The following is a 24,336-nucleotide window of genomic DNA, read 5'->3' as shown; positions in this document are numbered from 1 at the left end:
CCCGGGGGGGCATATTTGTCCGGCCGACCTGGAAGTCGCCCGGCAAAAAAAATTAAAATGGCAGCCGCGGCAGTGGGCCCTCGCCTTTAATGGCCGCAGTGCAGCCATGGTCCACACACAGAAAGCGCGGTGCACCAACAGAAAAAGCTGTCGGGGAGCGGCGCGCGGCAGATCGAAGATTTCTCAAGCTGAATTTAGATGGAGCTGATAATGGAGGTGCAGGAGATCAGCGGCGCGCACTTTGAATACGCACTGGTCGGCAGTGACTACTGTGTAATAGCCAGAATTTGGATGGTGAAATTCCATAAAAAGATGGTTTATTAAAGCTAACGCCGCTTATCACGCCTCCTGTTGGTCTACAGATCCCGACCACACTCACTCACAGGGGTTCCACCCGCAGAGCTGCTAATGAAAAGGACGCTCAAAACCCAGTTATCCCTTATACACCCCACCATGAAAGAAATTGTCGAGAGCAGGCGCCAGTCACAAGATGACTAACAAAACAAGATTGCGAGGGCGCGATGTTTTGATGTAAATGACCATGTTTTTGTCCTCAACTACGCTGCAGGGCCCAAATGGCTCGCAGGCACTGTGGTTGCCAAAGAGGGAAATAGGATTCTGGTAGTTAAACTTACCAATGGGCAAATCTGCCGCAAACATGTGGATCAAACAAAAAGGAGGTTCAGCAACCCCATAGAAGAAGCAGAGGAAGAACATGATATAGAGTTCACTCCTCCACAGGTGACCGAACACAGGAACCAAAGGGAGGAGAGCCCAGTCACTGTGGGCAGTTCGGACAGGCCTGAGGCACCGCAAACAGCAGACACTCAGGCCAGCGCCCAACAACCGGAGCCCCAACTCAGGCGCTCTACAAGAGAGCTTAAACCACCAGACTCAACCTGTGATCCCAATAAGACTTTGGGGGGGGAGGTGATGTCATGTATTCAACCAGCATTGTAACCCATGTATAATTGACCTGAGTTGTACACTGTGAGAACAATGACCACTAGGTGGTGAACTTGTGAGAGACACTCCTAACTTGGACCTTCAGATATAAAAGGGCAAGCTCCACCCACTGCCATCACTTGAGTGCTGTGGAATAAAGGACAGGTCACAGATTGACCTTCTCTCAAGCATGGGCCTCGTGTGCATTTATACTGTATAGTAAGGATCTATCAGTAACAGTATTAGTATGATAACAGTAAGCAATTATACCACCAAGCCACCCTGGAATTGCGACATTCTAATTTCTCGTGTAATTTTAGTGAACCTTTGTTTAGTGAATCCAGTTTCAGACCCTGATTTCGAGCGGTAAGATTGGTGATGTGGACATGCCAAGAGCACTACAAACCACTGACCACTAGCCCTATAATTATACTAGGGTCTAATTCCGTACATTCTGGCCATGTCCCTAAACAGTATTATGTTGTTAACCATCTATTCTCTGTAAGTCTGGTTCTTGCAGCTTGTTCCCAAACAATAACCTGCAAGCTCAGCTAGTACAACAACAACAACTTGTATTTATATAGCGCCTTTAACATAGTGAAACGTCCCCAAGGAGCTTCACATATATTTGACACTGAGCCGCATAACTAGAAATTAGCGCAGGTTTGGTCAAAGAGGTATATTTTAAGGAGCGTCTTGAAGGAGGAAAGAGAGGTAAAGAGGCAAAGAGGTTTAGTCAGGGAGTTCCAGAGCTTGGGGCCTAGGTAACAGAAGGCATGGCCACCGATGGTTGAGCGATTATAATCAGGGATGCTCAGGAGGGCAGAATTAGAGGAGCGCAGACATCTCGGGGGGTTGTGGGGCTAGAGGAGATTACAGAGATAGGGAGCAATTAAAGAGATAGGGAGAGATTACAGAGATAGTACGTCAAGAGCCAGCACGTTACAAGGCAGGGTCTAATGAGAAAATGGTCCACTAGTAATGGTCAACAATCCTACAGCTGACTCTGCATCACTCGCTGACCAGGTAAAGGGGAGCTCTGTTCAATTATGCGTGGCATACACTTGGCATCAAATCTGTTTCCTTTCCTCTTTTATTTTAATTTACCTAGCCTACACTTCAAAACCAACAGCACTGCTTGACAGAATTGACATTTGCATATGTCATGCTTTGAATCAAGTAAATGTTAATTAGGTTACTGCAGAAAGCAAGCAATTTACAGCGATTATAGCAGTATAATTTATTTTTTCATCTCCGTTTTGAAAATGTGCTGAGAGTTTGAATGTGCAGATGGATTGGAAAGTGGTTTTATAGGGGCAGTTTTCTAACTTCATGCTCCCCAGGATAAAATGCTTTGCCTGTGAGTGCGTACATTGGAAAATCGTAATGTCTTTGCTGAGCAAGGTCTGCCACTGCGAGCACAAAGTCAGCAAATTGCCTTTTACACAAACAGGTTGCGTGATCTCCATGTACCACCACATTAGATTGCATGGTGTAATACGCAGATGCAAAAGTGTAAATGCACAGGGCAAGCTCCCTGCTTTTAGCTTTGTGAAACGTGCATTCATAACCCGAGAGCAAATTCATAGACCCATACTGTAATGGGCTGTCACTGCTGTTGGGCATCCGCTGTTTATATTTGATTGCAATTGACAGAGGGAGAACTGCAGTTGATTGCTGTCCTTTAAAGTGAAATAATCTTTACTCTTTGATTGAACATAAGAACATAAGTACATACGAAATAGGAGCAGTAGGCCATACGGCCCCTGGAGCCTGCTCCGCCATTTAATACGATCATGGCTGATCCGATCATGGACTCACGTCACTGCCTTCTCCCCATAACCCCTTAGTCCCTTATCAGTTAAGAAACTGTCTATCTCTGTCTTAAATTTATTCAATGACCCAGCTTCCACAGCTCTTTGCGGTAGCGAATTCCACAGATTTACAACCCTCCGAGAGAAGAAATTCCTCCTCATCTCAGTTTTAAATGGGCGGCCCCTTATTCTATTATATAATGTTCTGAGATGTTATAACACTAGAGTCCTGTTATAATAAACTCGCTTCGGGTGTGTACCCGATCTCTTTTATTCCCACTTCGGATAAGAACAAGAGTTGACGTCTTGCATTACCTGCATGACATCCGACAGTGGTGCCCTCTGGTGTCAGGTGACCCCAAGCATAAATATATTACAACATCCCCCTTTCAAGACCTTAGTATCAGTCACTTTCTATGTTTCTATGTTTCTATGTTTACAATACAAGACGATCTGGGGCTTTCCGCTCACTAATTGATTGTCTCAGTTCAACATTAGTTCTAGGTGAACGTTCTAAGTCAGTTGTGACTGGAGGTTGAGTGACAGTTCTGGTAGGAGTGGTAATAACAACATCAGAGACTGAAGGTCCGGGTTCAGGAATGACAACAGTGGCGCCCTCCGGTGTCAGGTGACCCCAAGCATAAATATATTGCAGCCCCCTAGTTCTAATCTCCCCTATCAGTGGAAACATCCTCTCTGCATCCACCTTGTCAAACCCCCTCATAATCTTATACGTTTCGATAAGGTCACCTCTCATTCTTCTGAATTCCAATGAGTAGAGGCCCAACCTACCCAACCTTTCCTCATAAGTCAACCCCCTCATCTCTGGAATCAACCTTGTGAACCTTCTTTGAACTGCCTCCAAAGCAAGTATATCCTTTCGTAAATATGGAAACCAAAACTGCACGCAGTATTCCAGGGGTGGCCTCACCAATACCCTGTATAACTGTAGCAAGACTTCCCTGCTTTTATACTCCATCCCTTTTGCAATCTGATTGATCTCCATTTCTTTTACACTTTCTGAAATAGAAAGAACACGTCCTCCACAGACCGAGATTATGGATTTTCTAAAGAAATATATAGGATTCCCGAAAAAGATACAATGCACGGATTTAAAAAAATAATAGAACAACATCAATCAAGTAATGTTGTTCTGGTTTGTGTATATCTCAGTGACAGCCTCTGATTCATGCTGTAAACTGGTCATGTTGTATACTACTGGAACAATGAATACCTGAGAACAGGGCAGACATCTTTTGTTGGTCGAGCTTATATCCATTTGTATTGTATTTCAGTACTTTTTTTTTTTTTTTTATTTTTTTTTTTTTTTTTTAATAGGTGCAGGAGTAGGCCATTCGGCCCTTCTAGCCTGCACCGCCATTCAATGAGTTCATGGCTGAACATTCAACTTCAGTACCCCATTCCTGCTTTCTCGCCATACCCCTTGATCCCCCTAGCAGTAAGGACCTCATCTAACTCCTTTTTGAATATATTTAGTGAATTGGCCTCAACAACTTTCTGTGGTAGAGAATTCCACAGGTTCACCACTCTCTGGGTGAAGAAGTTCCTCCGCATCTCGGTCCTAAATGGCTTACCCCTTATCCTTAGACTGTGACCCCTGGTTCTGGACTTCCCCAACATTGGGAACATTCTTCCTGCATCTAACCTGTCTAACCCCGTCAGAATTTTATATGTTTCTATGAGGTCCCCTCTCATTCTTCTGAACTCCAGTGAATACAAGCCCAGTTGATCCAGTCTTTCTTGATAGGTCAGTCCCGCCATCCCGGGAATCAGTCTGGTGAACCTTCGCTGCACTCCCTCAATAGCAAGAATGTCCTTCCTCAGGTTAGGAGACCAAAACTGTACACAATACTCCAGGTGTGGCCTCACCAATGCCCTGTACAACTGTAGCAACACCTCCCTGCCCCTGTACTCAAATCCCCTTGCTATGAAGGCCAACATGCCATTTGCTTTCTTAACCGCCTGCTGCACCTGCATGCCAACCTTCAATGACTGATGTACCATGACACCCAGGTCTCTTTGCACCTCCCCTTTTCCTAATCTGTCACCATTCAGATAATAGTCTGTCTCTCTGTTTTTACCACCAAAGTGGATAACCTCACATTTATCCACATTATACTTCATCTGCCATGCATTTGCCCACTCACCTAACCTATCCAAGTCGCTCTGCAGCCTCACAGCATCCTCCTCGCAGCTCACACTGCCACCCAACTTAGTGTCATCCGCAAACTTGGAGATACTACACTCAATCCCCTCATCTAAATCATTAATGTACAGTGTAAACAGCTGGGGCCCCAGCACAGAACCCTGCGGTACCCCACTAGTCACTGCCTGCCATTCTGAAAAGTACCCATTTACTCCTACTCTTTGCTTCCTGTCTGACAACCAGTTCTCAATCCATGTCAGTACACTACCCCCAATCCCATGTGCTCTAACTTTGCACATCAATCTCTTGTGTGGGACCTTGTCGAACGCCTTCTGAAAGTCCAAATATACCACATCAACTGGTTCTCCCTTATCCACTCTACTGGAAACATCCTCAAAAAATTCCAGAAGATTTGTCAAGCATGATTTCCCTTTCACAAATCCATGCTGACTTGGACCTATCATGTCACCTCTTTCCAAATGCACTGCTATGACATCCTTAATAATTGATTCCATCATTTTACCCACTACCGATGTCAGGCTGACCGGTCTATAATTCCCTGTTTTCTCTCTCCCTCCTTTTTTAAAAAGTGGGGTTACATTGGCTACCCTCCACTCCATAGGAACTGATCCAGAGTCAATGGAATGTTGGAAAATGACTGTCAACGCATCCACTATTTCCAAGGCCACCTCCTTAAGTACTCTGGGATGCAGTCCATCAGGCCCTGGGGATTTATCGGCCTTCAATCCCATCAATTTCCCCAACACAATTTCCCGGCTAATAAGGATTTCCCTCAGTTCCTCCTCCTTACTAGACCCCCCGACCCCTTTTATAACCGGAAGGTTGTTCGTGTCCTCCTTCGTGAATACCGAACCAAAGTACTTGTTCAATTGGTCCGCCATTTCTTTGTTCCCCGTTATGACTTCCCCTGATTCTGACTGCAGGGGACCTACGTTTGTCTTTACTAACCTTTTTCTCTTTACATATCTATAGAAACTTTTGCAATCCGTCTTAATGTTCCCTGCAAGCTTCTTCTCATACTCCATTTTCCCTGCCCTAATCAAACCCTTTGTCCTCCTCTGCTGAGTTCTAAATTTCTCCCAGTCCCCAGGTTCGCTGCTATTTCTGGCCAATTTGTATGCCACTTCCTTGGCTTTAATACTATCCCTGATTTCCCTTGATAGCCACGGTTGAGCCACCTTCCCTTTTTTATTTCTATGCCAGACAGGAATGTACAATTGTTGTAGTTCATCCATGCGGTCTCTAAATGTCTGCCATTGCCCATCCACAGTCAACCCCTTAAGTATCATTCGCCAATCCATCTCAGCCAATTCACGCCTCATACCTTCAAAGTTAGCCTTCTTTAAGTTCTGGACCATGGTCTCTGAATTAACTGTTTCATTCTCCATCCTAATGCAGAATTCCACCATATTATGGTCACTCTTCCCCAAGGGGCCTCGCACAACGAGATTGCTAATTAATCCTTTCTCATTACATAACACCCAGTCTAAGATGGCCTCCCCCCTAGTTGGTTCCTCGACATATTGGTCTAAAAAACCATCCCTTATGCACTCCAGAAAATCCTCCTCCACCGTATTGCTTCCAGTTTGGTTAGCCCAATCTATGTGCATATTAAAGTCACCCATTATAACTGCTGCACCTTTATTGCACGCACCCCTAATTTCCTGTTTGATGCCCTCCCCAACATCACTACTACTGTTTGGAGGTCTGTACACAACTCCCACTAACGTTTTTTGCCCTTTGGTGTTCTGCAGCTCTACCCATATAGATTCCACATCATCCAAGCTAATGTCCTTCCTAACTATTGCCTTAATCTCCTCCTTAACCAGCAATGCTACCCCACCTCCTTTTCCTTTTATTCTATCCTTCCTGAATGTTGAATACCCCTGGATGTTGAGTTCCCAGCCCTGCTCATCCTGGAGCCACGTCTCCGTAATCCCAATCACATCATATTTGTTAACATCTATTTGCACAGTTAATTCATCCACCTTATTGCGGATACTCCTTGCATTAAGACACAAAGCCTTTAGGCTTGTTTTTTTAACACCCTCTGTCCTTTTAGAATTTTGCTGTACAATGGCCCTTTTTGTTCTTTGCCTTGGGTTTCTCTGCCCTCCACTTTTCCTCATCTCCTTTCTGTCTTTTGTTTTTGCCTCCTTTTTGTTTCCCTCTATCTCCCTGCATTGGTTCCCATCCCCCTGCCATATTAGTTTAACTCCTCCCCAACAGCACTAGCAAACACTCCCCCGAGGACATTGATTCCGATTCTGCCCAGGTGCAGACCGTCCGGATTGTACTGGTCCCACCTCCCCCAGAACTGGTTCCAATGCCCCAGGAATTTGAATCCCTCCCTGCTGCACCATTGCTCAAGCCACGTATTCATCTGAGCTATCCTGCGATTCCTACTCTGACTAGCACGTGGCACTGGTAGCAATCCCGAGATTACTACTTTTGAGGTCCTACTTTTTAATTTAGCTCCTAGCTCCTTAAATTCATTTCGTAGGAACTCATCCCTTTTTTTACCTATGTCATTGGTACCAACGTGCACCACGACAACTGGCTGTTCTCCCTCCCTTTTTAGTTTGTGTGAATGTCTGCCAGATGGATGGTTTGGAAATTACTCACAGCCCCTGTATCATATATGATGTAGTTGTCTTTTGATGACATTTAGAGTAAAACAGATTCGTACTGAGAAGTACAGATAAAGAAAATCAACTGGAAATGCTGGGACTCGAAAATGAGAACAGAAAATGCTGGCAATTAACAGCAGGTCAAGCAGGATCTGAAAAGGGAGAAAACAGGGTAACATTTTGATGGAACATTAGAAGTGGCTCCAGGGTCCCACAATATTGGGGCCCATTCGGTATCCGGGCCCAGAAAACATTATATGCAGCAGTGAGGATGGAAGTGGGGGTGGGGGGATGTGGGTGGGTGGGGTGGTTCGGGGGTGTGAGAGGGGTGGGTGAATGGGTGGGGAGCTGGGGTGGTTGGGGGGTGTGAGAGGGGTGGGTGAATGGGTGGGGAGCTGGGGTGGTTGGGGGGTGTGCGGGGGGTGGGTGAATGGGTGGGGAGCTGGGGTGGTTGGGGGCGGGGGGGATGGTGGGGGTGGAGGTTGGGGTGGTTGGGGTGTGTGGGGGAGGATGGGGGGGTATGTTCTCCATTGGATATGGTGGACTGTGGCCTCTTGCTGCCCAACATTGCGTTCACACCCACCAGTCAGCTGTCGCTTCCTGCCGGGTTCGAGTGCGAACCTGACTGGGCCTCTGCAGATGAGACTCAGGTGGGGCGGGGGGGGTGAAAATCTCCCTGGCCTTCACATGGATTGCTGCCCACCTCGGCCCTCCTCCTACCATTCCCCCCCCATATCTCTTCCCCCTCACTTCCCCCCCACCCCACACACGCCTGCCATCCCAATTGTATCATTGAGAGATGGCTTGGAGAATTTTCAGAATCTAACAGTATAAAGGAGCTCAATTAACACAGGGACTGCGGTGATGACACATTTGATGAAACACCTTACAGTAATGACTGTATCTAACAACCTTAATTCATCTCTTTCATACCGCTCAGATCATTAACTCCTCCGTCAGTTCCCCTGATGATCCCATCAGTTTTCAAAATATTTTTTAATTTATTCATTCAAGCGGGCGTTGCTAGCAAGGCAGCATTTATTGCTCATCCCTAATTGTGCTTGAGAAAGTGGCGGTGAACCAAGTTATTATAATATAAAAATTATATTAAAGTTAAAGGAGAGAGATAAATCAAGGAATCCCTCTTGGTATAAACCACCCAATCTTCTATATCATTTCAAATAATTAATATCTTTTAAGTTAGGGGTTCTGCTCATGAGGTTATCAAGAGTCACTAAAAAGAAACAAGCAGAGAGGCATTGTGGGGCACATCATGTTCAGAATTGATTTATGCCCTCGAGTTTTGAGTCTCCCCTTGTGCCTCAGAGCTACCCTGGTTATATCGGTTCAGAGTGCATCTCACCACAGCTCCTTAAACTGATCCAGAAACCATCACTACACTCAGGCATTAGGAGCAGTTCTTGAGTTAGGCATCTCCAGGTTGGCATCAAAGTGCTGATTTCTGGATTAGCCTGCCAGTAACCTACTCTAGTGCCAGCAGGCAAGAGTAGTCTCAAGGTTGCAGAATGTCATGGTGAACTGATCGGGAAGTGAGTGGGCAGGGGAGGGGGTCACGATTGATAAAACTGCTAAGAAGAAAACTATTTTAGTTTTTAAAAAACAAAATAGATGACACTTTATTTTGAATGTATTTCTCTACCTCAGACACACACACACAATGTAAAGGTTTGTTTTTGTTAATTAGTCTTAATACCAAGACTTCCTAAGTTATATGGTGCTAATTTTGTTAATGTAACTTATATTAGTACTGTATAATAAAAAGAAAGACTTGCATTTATCTAGCGCCTTTTACTACCTCAGAACATCCCAAAGCACTTTACAGTCAATTAAGTCCTTTTGAAGTATAGTCACTGTTCTAATGTAGGAAACGTGGCAGCCAATGTGCTCACAGCAAGGTCCCACAAACAACGATGTGATAATGACCAGATCATCTGATTTAGTGATGTTGGTTGAGGGATAAATATTGTCCAGAACACCCCAGCTCTTCTTCAAAATAGTGCCATGAGATCTTTTACGTCCACCTGAGATAGTATTTGCCAGCCTAGAGATGCTTGTCTGTGCAGCAATGTTGTGAATATCACCATGTTGGATTGTGTCTGCAGTTCCTCACATGTTGAGCAGACAGTCTCATTTCACCCGCTGATGCGGAGGTTAGATAAGCAGTTAATGTCCCCAGAGAATAAAGACAGGGGAAAATCAGAAGGCAAGTCAACTTAGTTCAGTACGAGGCACTTCAGCTACAATTATCTGCTGCTGCCAGTACCTACATAATTCAGATATCGATATGGTATCTGTATTTACAGTGCAGAGTTTCTTCTGAAAGCCAATATCTTGATCTGCTCATAAAGAGAGCCCTATATCAACAGCATGGTCTCATTGGCAGGAGATTGAATGTGGTCACAAAAAGCCATGGCCTCTGCAAGCCCGATTGCTCCAATTCTTCCCACTTTTCTTTTTATTCGTTCATGAGATGTGAACGTCGCTGGCAAGGCCAGCATTTATTGCCCCTTCCTCATTGCCCTTGAGAATAAGTGTGAGGAGCTCATGGGCTTCTTTGTGTCTAAGATTGAGACCATCCCTGTCTCGTCCCTTCCTTCCCCTAGCCCACCGGGCCATTCTTCCTCTAAGGATTCCTCCCGCCCTATCCCTGACCTCACATCTTTCTCCAGTTTCTCTCCGATCTCCCCTCAGGACCATTCTGAGCTCATCCTGTCCATGAGACCCACTTCCTGCTCCCTCGACCTTATTCCGACCAAACTGCTGACCATCCAACTTACTTTGTTGACTCCCATGTTAGCTGACATTGCTAATGGTTCTCTCTCCTCAGGCACTGTCCCCCTCTCCCTCAAATCTGCTGTAATCACCCCTCTCCTCTAAAAACCAACCCTCGACTCCTCCGTCCTTGCAAACTACAGCCCCATCTCTGTTGTGTATGCATGCCTGTTTACTGTGTGATGTCTGTAACACTGTTATGCAACACTGAATGTACCCTTACACTGTACACACCTTACCTGTACACCAGAAGGTGCTACTGCTGGAGACCGAGGGGTTGCCTGCACACTGCAGGTAACCCAGTATAAAAAGGAACACACAGCTTGTTGTCGGCACTCAGGAGCTGCTAATAAAGGACTGCAGGTCTGCACAGTTTAAGCACCATACCCTGCCTCGTGGAGTCATTACTAAAGGTGCTTACATACACTATAACTGGCGACGGGAATACGAGGTCACAAACTACATGCTCAACATGTCTAACCTCAGCAACTTTCAGCAATTTATAGAGGGGGAAGATTGGAACACTTTTGTGGAAAGATTGGAACACTTCTTTATAGCCAACGACCTGGGGGTACACCAGCTACACTACCGAACAAACGCAGGGCCATCCTGCTTAGCAGTTGTGGGCCCACCATCTACGGTCTCGTCAGGAACTTGCTAGCCCCGGAGAAGACAACCACCAAAAGCTATGAGCAACTTGTAACAATCATACAGGAACAACTAAAACTGAATGAAAGCATCCTCACAGCCAGACACCAGTTCTACACTTACCGGTGACCTGAGAGCCAAGAAATTGCCAAGTATGCTGCACACTTAAGGAGACTAGCTGCACCGTGTGATTTTGGCGACCACCTTAATGAAGCACTAAGGAACATATTTGTCATCGGAATCGGCCACGAAGGCCTCCTACACAAATTGTTCTCAGCTGATATCACGGTCACCCTGCAGAAAGCAATTCAAGTGAGCCAGGCCTACATGGTTTCGGCCAGCGACTCCAGGCAAATACTGACCCAGGACTCTAAACCGGCGAGCGCAGTGCACCGCATGGATACTTCTAAAGGCAGAAATGCTGCCCCGAGTCCCGCAACCTTGAGTCCACCACATGGGGCAAACCGGATGGCCCCGTGCTGGCGCTGTGGAGGAAACCACAGGGCCCACCAGTGCCGCTACAAAGACTATGCATGCAAAGGCTGCAAAGAGAAAGGGCACCTTCAGAGAATGTGCAGAAAAAGCTTTACTCACCGTGTCGCTGATGAGTTGGCTGATCACCGGGGCTCCGACACAGAGGAAGGTGAAGTTGCTCAACCCCTGGAAGAAGACTATGGAACTCATACCTGCTCCACCGAAAGTTCACCATGGGCAATGAAAGTAGACGTCGACAGAGTCCCAGTTTCTATGGCGAGCGACACAGGGGCGAGCCAGTCTGTGATGAGCCAAGCGACCTTTGAAGAACTTTGGATGAATCCAGCTAATCGACCACAACGGCATCCTGTCCAAGCGAAGCTGCTCCCAGGCCTCCGGGCTCCGGCAATCAACCTCGAACATGGATCCATCGCTGCATCCGGAGATTCCACTGTCCAGCTCGACTGCCCACAGCACCCCGGCAAAATCTCCGAGACCGAGGATCCAAACTCCACTTTCCGGGCCGGGGCAGCACTCCAAGAGGTGAACATCGACGAAAGAAATTAATTCCCAACATCCAGGATCGAACCTGTGGAAGAAAAGAGCACCACAGCCTACCTGCAGCAAGACCAGAAAATGGCTGCCGCAGCACAAGCAGCAGCACTTGTAATCAAAATGGCCACCGCCATGTCACCAGTGAGCATGGAGGAGCATCACATGACACCCAGCAGCCAATCGGATTTGAAGGCTCCCTTAAAGGAGAGCGGTAATCAAAGAAATTTAAAGGGGAAGTTTCAATTATTTGAGTGCACGGACTTTAAAGCTAAAGATGTGATTAAAGGGTGCAAGTATGAAAATATATGCAATGTAACAATGAATTGTGATGCTGGTTTAACTAATGTAACTAATGATATGAATGCAGGTGTCAGTAAGGTTAAGAACAAGTTTATGATGCTTAACAATAATGATAGAGAATGTGAAATGCCTAATGTAACCATGTCTGTTGAAACCAGGACACCTAAAAGTGATACAAATGCTAGAATGTATAATGCAGGCTCGACTATGTGTGATCAGAGCCAAAGTGTCATGTATACCGGTAGGACACTGCCAAAGGACATTGGATCCTACAGGGACCATGCTAATGCCAATGGAATACCCCTGTGGGAGACCCCCAGGTCCAGCAGGTTACCTGACCATGAAGCCTGGACCTTTGCAACGAATGTGATGCCCCTTGCAGGACACGCACACAGGCAGCGGGAGCAGACCCACTACAGGGACAGTGGTCAATGGGCAGCCCAGCCACCACCAATGGCAACCTGCACCAGACCAGCCCTACAGCCCCTGGCCACCAGGGCCAACACCAGGAGCATGAGGCCAATACCCTCCAGCTTCCCTGGCAAACCCTGGGATGACCTGACCCTCATCCCAATTGGTGGACAAGGAGCCCACCCAGTCTTGTGGCCCTGCCCACAACTACCCACATCACAGTATATACACACCACCCACTGCTGCCATGGCTACCTCCCCAAGGGATCCCACAACAGTGACACCCACTTGGTTTGTGTGTGAGGGAGGGGAAACGTACAAGGCCAGCCTCAAGCACAGGGGTCTCACCTGGCAACCACACAACCCTCACCACAACCTCCCATAGCCCACCACTGATCACCTCCCCTGGTCATGACAATATGGATGTGAAAAATGCTTAGGAGGGAAGTGTTGTTGTGTATGCATGCCTGTTTACTGTGTGATGTCTGTAACACTGTTATGCAACACTTAATGTACCCTTACACTGTACACACCTTGCCTGTACACCAGAGGGTGCTGCTGCTGGAGACCTAAGGGTTACCTGCACACTGCAGGTAACCCAGTATAAAAAGGAACACACAGCTTGTTGTCGGCACTCAAGAGCTGCAAATAAAGGACTACAGGTCTGCATGGTTTAACTATCATACCCTGCCTCGTGGAGTCATTACTAAAGATGCTAACATACACTATAATCTCCAACCTCCCTTTCCTCTCCAAAGTCCTTGAACATGTTGTCACCTCCCAAATCCGTGCCCAGCATTCCCACAATTCCATGATTGAATCCCTCCAATCTGGTCTCTATGCCTGCCACAGTATCGAAACGGCTCTCATCAAAATCACAAATGACAAAGGCAAACTAATCCTCCTCGTCCTTCCTGACCTGTCTGCAGCCTTTGGCACGGTGGACCATTCTATATTCTCCAACGCCTCGCCACCGTTGTCCAGTTGAGTGGAACTGCACTCGCCTGGTTCCATTCTTATCGAGCTAATCGTAGCCAGAGAATCACCTGGAACAGCTTCTCTTCCCACCACTGCATCGTTCCCTCTGGTCTCCCCCAAGAATCTCTCCTTGGTTGCCCCTATTTCTCATCCACATGCCGCCCCTTGGCGACATCATCTGAAAACACAGCGTCCGTTTCCTGTACACTGAGGACACCCAGCTCTACCTCACCACCACTTCTCTCGACCCCCTCCACGATCTCCAAATTGATAGGCTGCTTGTCCGACATCCAGTTCCGGATGAGCAGAAATTTTCTCCAATTGAATATTGGGAAGACCGAGGCCATTGTTTTCAGTCCCCGCCACAAATTCCATTCCCCAGACACTGACTCCATCCCTCTCCCCAACTTCTGTCTGAGGCTGAACCAGACTATTCGCAACTTTAGTGTCATATTTGACCCTGAAGTGAGCTCTCGACCACATATCCGCAGCATAACTAAGACCGCCTTTTTCCACCTCCGTAACATCGCCCCTCTCCACCCTTGCCTCAGCTCATCTGCTGCTGAAGCTCTCATGCATGCCTTTGTTACGTCTAGACTTGACTATTCCACGCACTCCTTGCTGGCCTCCCACATTCTACCCTACGTAAACTGGAGGTGATCCAAAACTTGTGTCCTAACTCGCACCAAGTCTCGCTCACCATCACCCCTGTGCTGGCTGACCTACATTGGCTCCCGGTTAAGCAACAGCTCAATTTCAAAGTTCTCATCCTTGCTTTCAAATCCCTACCATAGCCTCGCCCCTCCCTATCTCTGTAATCTCCTCCAGCCCCACAAGCCCCCGAGATGTCTGCGCTCCTCAAATTCTGCCCTCTTGAGCCTCCCTGATTATAATCGCTCAACCATTGGTGGCCGTGCCTTCTGTTGCCTAGGCCCCAAGCTCTGGAACTCCCTGCATAAACCTCTCCGCCTCTCTTTCCTCCTTTAAGATGCTCCTTAATACCTACCTCTTTGACCAAGCTTTTGGTCACCTGTCTTAATTTCTCTTTATACGGCCTGGTGTCAATTTTTAATAGAAACATAGAAACATAGAAACATAGAAAATAGGTGCAGGAGTAGGCCATTCGGCCCTTCGAGCCTGCACCGCCATTCAATGAGTTCATGGCTTAACATGCAACTTCAGTACCCCATGCCTGCTTTCTCGCCATACCCCTTGATCCCCCTAGTAGTAAGAACTATATCTAATATCTCATAATACTCCTGTGAAGCGCCTTGGGATGTTTCACTGCGTTAAAGGCGCTATATAAATACAAGTTGTTGTTGAGATGGTGGTGGTGACCCTGTACTACCGCTACTATAGTTATTTACAGGTACCAAAGTTCCTCTCCTTTTTTAGTGCATGTTCATGAGTCATTGTTTGTGTGTAGGCAGCAATTTTGTGTAAATACCTGTGTTCTTCCTCCACAGATTTCAACCGTTAGCAGAGGAGAGCCCGTACAATGAAGTTGAGGTATGTTCTCTGAACTCCTGGAATGGGGGCTTGAGCAGTGGTTGATTTCCTCACAGCAGTTTATTAGCAAAGTTATAAATTGTCAAAAATGCTGGATTTTGTCCCAGTTAACCTTTCTACGTGGTCAATGCTTAATGCAAAATGGGACCATAAACATGTGTTTGTTCCACTCACATTTGCATCTGCGTAGGTCCAGTCAGGTTCCCGGCCAAACCCCATTAGGGAGCTGTAGCTGGAAGGCGGTTGGGAGTGCAACATGGGCAGCTGGAGGCCTCCCTCCCTCCCACCCACCCACCCACCCACCCACCCACCCTCCCACCCTCCCTCCCACCCACCCACCCGAGAACATGGTCCGCCCTGGAACCTACCGTTTTTCAGGCCAGAAGGATGAAAGGGCCGCCCAATATTGTCGGCTCCTGCGGCCACTTCTGATGAAGGTACTATACCAGAATGTTGCCCTATCTTCTCCTTTTTCAGATACTGCCTGGCCTGCTGTGTATTGCCAGTATTTCCTGATCTCATTTCCGATTCCCAGCATTTCCAATTTTTTTCTTTATTTGTTCTTCTCAGTAGGTATCGAAAGAAAGACTTTCATTAATATAGCGCCTTTCATGACCATCAGACGTCTCAAAGCGTTTACAGCCAATGAAGTACTTTTGGAGTGCAGTCACTGTTGTCTGTTATGATATAGGAAACGCAGCAGCCAACTTGCGCACAGCAAGCTCCCACAGACAGCAATGTGATAATGAGCAGATAATCTGTTTTTGTTATGGTGATTGAGGGGCAAATATTGGCCAGGATACCGGGGATAACTCCCCTGCTCTTCTTTGAAATAGTGCCATGGGATCTTTTACATCCACCTGAGAGAGCTGACGGGACCTTGGTTTAATGTCTCATCCGAAAGACAGCACCTCCGACAGGGCAGCACTCCTTCAGCACTGCGCTGGAGTGTCAGCCTAGATTTTCGTGGAGTGGGACTTGAACCCACAACTCTTTTGGGGGGGGAATAAACATTAGATCGAGTGCCTCCCGATCTGGGGGACACTCCAAACACTATTAACTGCCCTCTTTTTTTTTGTTCTTTTTTTGGGGTTTTTTTTGGGGGGGGGGTTTTTGTGATTTTTTGGGGGGACATTAAAACCGTATAATTTACAAGTGCCCCCTATAAAAGGGGAGGGGGACACTAAAACCGGCAAATAAAACAAATTAAACTTTAAAACATATAAAATCAAATAAAAATTTGGTTGCCAGGGGTAACGATGCACTCCAGTCCCTCCGGCGCCCACCTCTCGCGGAAGGCCGCGAGCGTACCGGTGGACACCGCGTGCTCCATCTCCAGGGACACCCTGGCGCGGATGTACGCGCGGAAGAGAGGCAGGCAGTCAGGTTGAACGACCCCCTCGACCGCCCGCTGCCTGGACTGGCTGATGGCACCTTTGGCCGTGCCCAGGAGCAGTCCTACGAGGAGGCCCTCGGACCTACCCGCTCCCCTCCGCACAGGGTGCCCAAAGATCAAGAGTGTGGGACTGAAGTGCAACCAGAATTTGAGGAGCAGCCCCTTTAAATAATGGAACAGGGGCTGCAACCTTGCACATTCTATAAAAACGTGGAACACGGACTCCTCCAGACCGCAGAAATTGCAGGCGGCCTGGAAGCCCGTGAACCTGCTTAAAAATTTATTGCACGGGACTGCTCCGTGCACCACCCTCCGGGCCAAGTCCCCGATAAATAGTGGGAGGACTCCCGCGTCGAGTGCCCTCCATCGGGGACCCCCGCCTCCGCCAGACGGCAAGATGGTACGCCATGGCGTGTCCGGACGGCAGGCGAGGATGGCAAAGTTGAGAGTGTGCAGGAGCAGCCCGTACAGGAAACCCCTCCGCGCAGAACTGAAAGGCACGGAGGGGATTTCCCCGAGGCAGCTCAAGTTGTGAGGCGCCGGCTCCCGAGGGAGGTTCCGGGGTTTGGCGTCGATGCGGAATTCCGTCCGGACGGGGGTCAGTTCGGACGGGATCTCCCCACGTGCTTGAGCCTCCTCGATACACCTAATGGAGTCAGGGCCCAGAGCTGTTTTTAGCGACTCGATGGCATCGGCCGCACGGCGGACGTCGGCCGAATTTAGGCGCCGCGCCAGCGTGTCTGGCGCCATCCAGCCCGCTCCTCCGCCATCGAGCAGGTCCCTGACCCTGGTCACCTCACCAGCCACAGCCCTCTCGTCCAACTGCCACCTAAAACCTCGGTCGTGGAGGTACGGATTCCTGAGCAGCGGCTCCTGCAGGACAGCCGCCACTCCAGCCGGTGGAGAGCTGCGCTTGGTGGAGACTTTGTTCCAGACCCTGGTGAGTTCCTTGTAAAAGACAGGCAGCTCCTGGACGGCGGTCCTGACGCCCCCCAAGCTCACAAACAGGAGCTGCGTGTCGTAGTTGAGGCCGTGCTGCTGGCGGAAGAAATACGTCACCAGCGCATGCCACCTAGGAGGGGGCTTGACGTAAAGGTATCTCTGCAGGATCTGAAGACGGAAAGTCGCGAGCTGGGTGCTGACGCACACCAACGACTGACCGCCCTCCCCAAGCGGGAGACTCAAGACCGCGGCAGAGACCCAGTGCTTCCTGTTGTTCCAGAAGAAGTCCAGCAGCTTCTTCTGTATCTTTAATATCATATTCCCAAGTGTCTGCCTGTGCTCTCAGCTCATCTGCCTTATTCGCTATACTCCTTGCATTGAAGTATATACCATTTAGTACAGCCAGACCTCCTTGTTGACTACTTTCTAGCCCTTGTTTCCTCTGTCCTTCAAATTTACTTTCTACATTCATGCTTTCCAATTCCAGCTTTACTTCCCTCCCTACTGAATCTACTCTCGGGTTCCCATCCCCCTGCCGGGCTAATTTACACCCTCCCCAACAGTACTAGCAAATCTGAGAGGGCAGACAGGGGCCTTGGTTTAACGTCTCATCCGAAAGATGGCACCTTCAACAGTGCAGCACTCCTCTGGAGAGTCAGCCTAGATTTTTTTGTGTTTAAGTTCCTGGAATGGGACTTGAACCCACAACCTTCTGACTCAGAGGTGAGTGTACTATCCACTGAGCCACAGCTGACACTACTGCTTTATAAAATGAGTCATAAAGCAGTACAAGCAAAGCCCAAGTAGGTCATCTGCTTACCCACCTGTCCTCTGAGCTGTGTGTGTGTGTTCTGGTCCTGAGTGGGGGAACAGATGGATGACGGAGCACTTGGCCTTCCAAGCTGGCTAATCGCAAGCAGAGCCACAGGACAGGCTCAACTTCCCCCGGGCTAGGGAAGGGGAGCAGAAATCAACCAGGATTTCTGGTACTTATTACTGTCCAGGGATCTCCGCAAGACGCGACTTGGTGGAAATGGCCTCTTCCCTCACCTCGTTAAAATAGTTTGCTGACATTCACTCAAGAACAGCCTGTTATGTCTTTAGATGCTCTGATAATGACTCCACGAGGCGATATATTGCACTTGAACTGTAGTGACCTTAGTCCATTTAATATAACTCCAGAGTGATGATCACACATGATGCCCTTTATACAGCACACCTGTACAGGTAATCTACAAGTCTCCCACTGCAGTGTCCTCTGATGGCACACCTTAGTGACCATACAGCTGGTGTACAAGTTTCCCATAGTAGTGCCCTCTGGTGGCTCATCATATGGTACAAGCAGTAAACATGTCTGGATACATGACACAACCAATGGAGCAAGTTTGAGGAGTGCTGTTGCTGTGCATGGGCCCACATCTCAACAAGAAATACAGAAGGAAGGGAAGAGGAAAACACATTGGGAGAAAATCTGGGTTTTATTCTTAAGTTGGAAAGCAGGCTAATTGCAAGCAAAACATTTGCTTTAAAAATATTCTCCCACTCCAGTTTATAAAACAACTATCAAACACACTTCTTCCAGAACATCCGGAATTGAGTTATAACACGAAAGCTTCAAATGCAAAATATAGTTACTGAAAAAATACGCGTGAACATGCCTGTACTAAAACAGTTGACTGTCCATCTCCGTGTTATAGACATGCTCAATGTACGCGTGCCTTGGACCTCAAAGAGTTAACATTGGCTGCAAAAATGCTGCACCTTGTTAGAGTAAACAGCAGAGAGTAGAAATGTTACATTCGGTCCTGACACAATAAGTCGGATTGTGTCATCGCTAGCTGTTCTCACGCCCATGTCCCAGGCACTTTCAAATGAGGCTTGTGCCTGCCTTGCTATGGGAAAGCAGAGGCGAGATGCCACTAATTACCCAGACTGGAAATAGAGAGGATTTCGTTCACTTGTACTGTGACTGTCCGATGTGCATAGCTGATTGAAATCTCAGGCTGGTTATTGCTGAAGCAACCGCGGGCTCTTGTGAGTAGCATGGTTTTCTCCCGCTTTCATTTTGATGTTTTTTTTGTAAGGCAGAACGCTGCCAGAAACCTAGCAACCTGTGTGTTTTACTTTGGCTGATCCTGAATGCTGGATGGAGCTCGCTGATCAATTATGCAGTGGCATTGTTAAATGTTCACAGAATGCTTTTGGCTGAGGCTTGCGTTGCAACACATCGAATGCTGTTCAGGTGGAGGAGGGAGGACTCTAATGCAGCAGTGGGTGTTGTTTTCATTTCTTCGGTGTTAAAACATAACAGAATAAATAATTATACAATCCGAGAAAAAAAAAATCAGTTGGTGAATCGAAGTGGGAGGTGGGAATGGGCCCGATTTCAAAATGTACCCAGCTACAGCAAATCCCAGCTTCATCCCTATTGCTCTCTTAACAAATGCCTGTATGTTTTGTGGTCCATTCTGGTCTGGCAAATATCTGATCATTGTTTTATTCCTCACAGATAGCGTGACTATAAAATGGATCATTTTGAAGATGTAAAAAGTTCTGTTGGCCCTTCTGCTGTGTGATTCTATTAACTGCCAGCAATCTTTTTTCAAAACAACAATCCTCAAATACAATGCTTTGCTGAAGCAGGCATATATTTAACAGATTTTTAAAAAGCATGAAAAAGCCAACACATAAGGTGATAATGTGAGTAGGGATGATTTCTCCAGATGTTCCCTTAATTCTCCTTTTACTACAATCAGAACTATGAATTTAAAGAGCAAGTGTTTTAGGGTAGAAAATGTATACGAGGGAAAATTCAGCATCAAAAGGATAAAAATCAGCATTTTTCAAAAATCTTAATTCTCAGCAGATAATTTTTTAAAAACATTTTGTTAGTGATGAAAAGACACTAATCTTATAAAGGGGGTCACATAACAACATAAGCTGTGAGAGGAGACCACGAGTAGTTTTTCCAGATCAGATTAAAGCCTTGAAATCCCAGTCAGATGTGATTATCTAATACATCCTCAGCCCTCTATATTGTTAAATTTGTCTAATCCTGGGCACATTTCATGTTTCATGTTGGCAATTGATAATGTCATGGTTCTCATGTTGGTGTATAGAAGGGCCTCTTTCCTTGATAAAATAAGAACATAAGATATAGGAGCAGGATTAGGCCATTTGGCCCATCGAGTCTGCTCCGCCATTCAATAAGATCATGCCTGATCTGATCATGGATTCAGCTCCACTTCCCTGCTTGCTCCCCATAATCCTTTACTCCCTTATCGCTCAAAAATCTCAGCCTTAAATATATTTAATGACCCAGCCTCCACAGCTCTCTGGGGCAGAGAATTCCATAGATTTACAACCCTCTGAGAGAAGAAATTCCTCCTCATATCAATTTTAAATGGGCGGCCCCTTATTCTGAGACTATGGACTAGAGTTTCCTCTCAAATCGCCTATTTACCGCCCACTTACTGCCTGGCGGTAAATTTCACAGTCATTACCGCCGGGCGGTATTCGATACTGTCCGCCAAAATATTACCACCCAAATACCGCCCAAAATAGAAGTTTCATCATTAAGATCCGTTTACCACCAGATCTTAATACTGCCCTGAAAACGCAGTTCTTACTGGATCTTAAGTGGATCTTAAGTGGGCGATATGGACCCAGATCGGACAGGTTTGTTTGATATTACACAGATCTTTATAGTTCTCCACAGTTTGATATATTTTTAAATAGATTGTAGTATTTTCTAGTGTTAGGCAATAATATAAATGGTCTAATAAAGCCTTATTTACTCCTTTAGTTTCTCTCACTCACTAGTCTCACTCACATTACTCTCACTCACCCCCCCCCCAGTCTCTCTCCCTCCATTCTCTACCCCCGTCTCTCTCCCCCCGTCTTTCTCACCCCCTGTCTCTCTCACCCCCCCGTCTCTCTCCCCCCCGTCTCTCTCTCCCCCCGTCTCTCTCACCCCCCAATCTCTCTCCCCCCCCATCTCTCTCATCCCCCATCTCTCTCATCCCCAAGTCTCTCTCACCCCCCAATCTCTCTCCCCTCCCAGTCTCTTTCACCCCCCAGTCTCTCTCACCCCCCAGTCTCTCTCCCCTCCCAGTCTCTCTCCACTCCCAGTCTTTCTCACTTCCCAGTCTCTCTCACCCCCCAGTCTCTCTCACCCCCCAGTCTCTCTCCCCTCCCAGTCTCTCTCCACTCCCAGTCTTTCTCGCCCCCCGTCTCTCTCCCCCCCGTCTCTCTCCCCCCCCGTCTCTCTCACCCCCCAGTCTCTCTCCCCCCGCAGTCTCTCTCCCCTCCCAGTCTCTCTGCCCTCCACCCCGTCTTTCCTCCCCAGTCTCTCTCATCCCCCAGTCTCTCACCCCTCCCAGTCTCTCTCCCCTCCCAGTCTCTCTCCCCCCCCGTCTCTCTCCCCCCCGTCTCTCTCCCCCCCGTCTCTCTCCCCCCCAGTCTCTCTCCCCCCGTCTCTCTCCCCCCCCCGTCTCTCTACCCCCCGTCTCTCTCACCCCCCAGTCTCTCTCCCCCCGCAGTCTCTCTCCCCTCCCAGTCTCTCTGCCCTCCACCCCGTCTTTCCTCCCCAGTCTCTCTCATCCCCCAGTCTCTCACCCCTCCCAGTCTCTCTCCCCCCCCGTCTCTCTCCCCCCCGTCTCTCTCATCCCCAAGTCTCTCTCACCCCTCCCAGTCTCTCTCCCCCCCCCCCACCTCCATCTCCCCCACCCCCCATCTCTGCTCCCCCTAGTCTCTCTCAACCCCCTCACCAGTCTATCTCACCTCCCAGTCTGTCTCACCCCACCGCGATCTCACTCTCGTCACCCCCCCCCCACACAGGATCTCACTCTCGTCACCCCTCCAAAGCGATCTCACTCTCTCCCCACCCCCTGCATCCACAGAGAGATCTCACTCTCTCCCCCTCTCCCTTACAGAGCAATCTCACTCTTCCGCCCCCCGCCACCCATTGACAGTGATCTCACTCTCTCCCTCCCCCCCCACAGCGATCTCAGGCCGGCAGTCTCTGGCCTTTCATCGGTGCCTCTCAGGGGGCGGAGCTTGATAGCCGCGCGCACAACTTGGGAGCCAAAGATTCCCGAGTCGATGGGCCTCCTCTGCCGCACACCGCCCGCTCCACTTCGCTCCCACACCGCTTCGCCACCGCCAACATGGAAAACCCGAAAACCGCGGGAACGCGCACCAGCCGCATTCCGGCGGTTGAAATCGCGTGGGGGCGATTTTAGAGGGAAAATCCGGCCCTAAGTCCCCTAGTTTTAGTTTCCCCTATGAGTGGAAATATTCTCTTTGCATCCACCTTGTCGAGCCCCCTCATTATCTTATATGTTTCGATAAGATCACCTCTCATTCTTCTGAATTCCAATGTGTACAGGCCCAACCTACTCAACCCATCTTCATAAGTCAACCCCCTCATCTCTGGAATCAACCCAGTGAACGTTCTCTGAGCAGCAAGTATATCCTTCCTTAAATATGGAGAGCAAAACTGTACGCAGTTCTCTAGATGTGGCCTTACTAATACCCTGTACAGTTATAGCAGGACTTCCCTGCTTTTATACTCTATCCCCCTTGCAATAAAGACCAACATTTCATTTGCCTTCCTGATTACTTGCTGTACCTGTATCAACAAGAGCAGACGTTGATGACGAGATTCAACACCGCCTCCAGTGCACCAGTGCAGCCTTCGGCTGCTTGAGGAAAAGAGTGATTGAAGACCAGGTCCTCAAATCTGCCACCAAGCTCATGGTCTACAGGGCTGTAGTAATATCCACCCTCCTGTATGGCTCAGAGACATGGACCATGTACAGCAGACACCGCAAGTCGCTGGAGAAATACCACCAACGATGTCTCCGCAAGATCCTACAAATCCCCTGGGAGGACAGACACACCAACATTAGCGTCCTCGACCAGGCCAACATCCCCAGCATTGAAGCACTGACGACACTTGATCAGTTCCGCTGGGCAGGCCACATAGTTTGTATGCCAGACACGAGACTCCCAAAGCAAGCGCTCTACTCAGAACTCCTTCACGGCAAACGAGCCAAAGGTGGGCAGAGGAAATGTTACAAGGACACCCTCAAAGCCTCCCTGATAAAGTGCAACATCCCCACTGACACCTGGGAGTCCCTGACCAAAGACTGCCTGAAGTGGAGGAAATGCATCTGGGAGGGTGCTGAGCACCTCAAGTCTCATTGCCGAGAGCATGCAGGGACCAAGCGCAGGCATCGGAAAGAGCGTGCGGCAAACCAGTCTACCCACCCTTTCGCTCAACAACTATCTGTCCCACCTGTGACAGGGACTGCGGTTCTCGTATTAGACTGTTCAGCCACCTAAGGACTCATTTTTAGAGTGGAAGCAAGTCTTCCTCGATTCCGAGGGACTGCCTATGATGATGATGATGATGATACTAACCTTTTGTGTTTCGTTCGCAAGAACCCCAGGTCCTTCTGTACTGCAACACTTTGCAATTTTTCTCCATTTAAATTGTAATTTGCTTTTCTATTTTTTCTGCCAAAGTGGAAAACCTCACATTTTCCCACATTGTACTCCATCTGCCAAATTTTTGCCCATTCACTTAGCCTGTCTATATCCCTTTGCAGATTTTTTGTGTCCTCCTCACAATTTGCTTTTCCACCCATCTTTGTATCATCAGCAAAAATTGGCTACATTACAGAATCCCTTCATCCAAGTCATTAATGTCATGTATGTAACCTCTATGTAACACCACTGCAATACTGT

This window comes from Pristiophorus japonicus, chromosome 21 (assembly GCF_044704955.1).
Source record: "Pristiophorus japonicus isolate sPriJap1 chromosome 21, sPriJap1.hap1, whole genome shotgun sequence".
Lineage (NCBI taxonomy): Eukaryota > Metazoa > Chordata > Chondrichthyes > Pristiophoridae > Pristiophorus > Pristiophorus japonicus.
The sequence above is the reverse complement of the archived record's forward strand: the minus strand, read 5'-3'. Positions refer to the sequence as shown.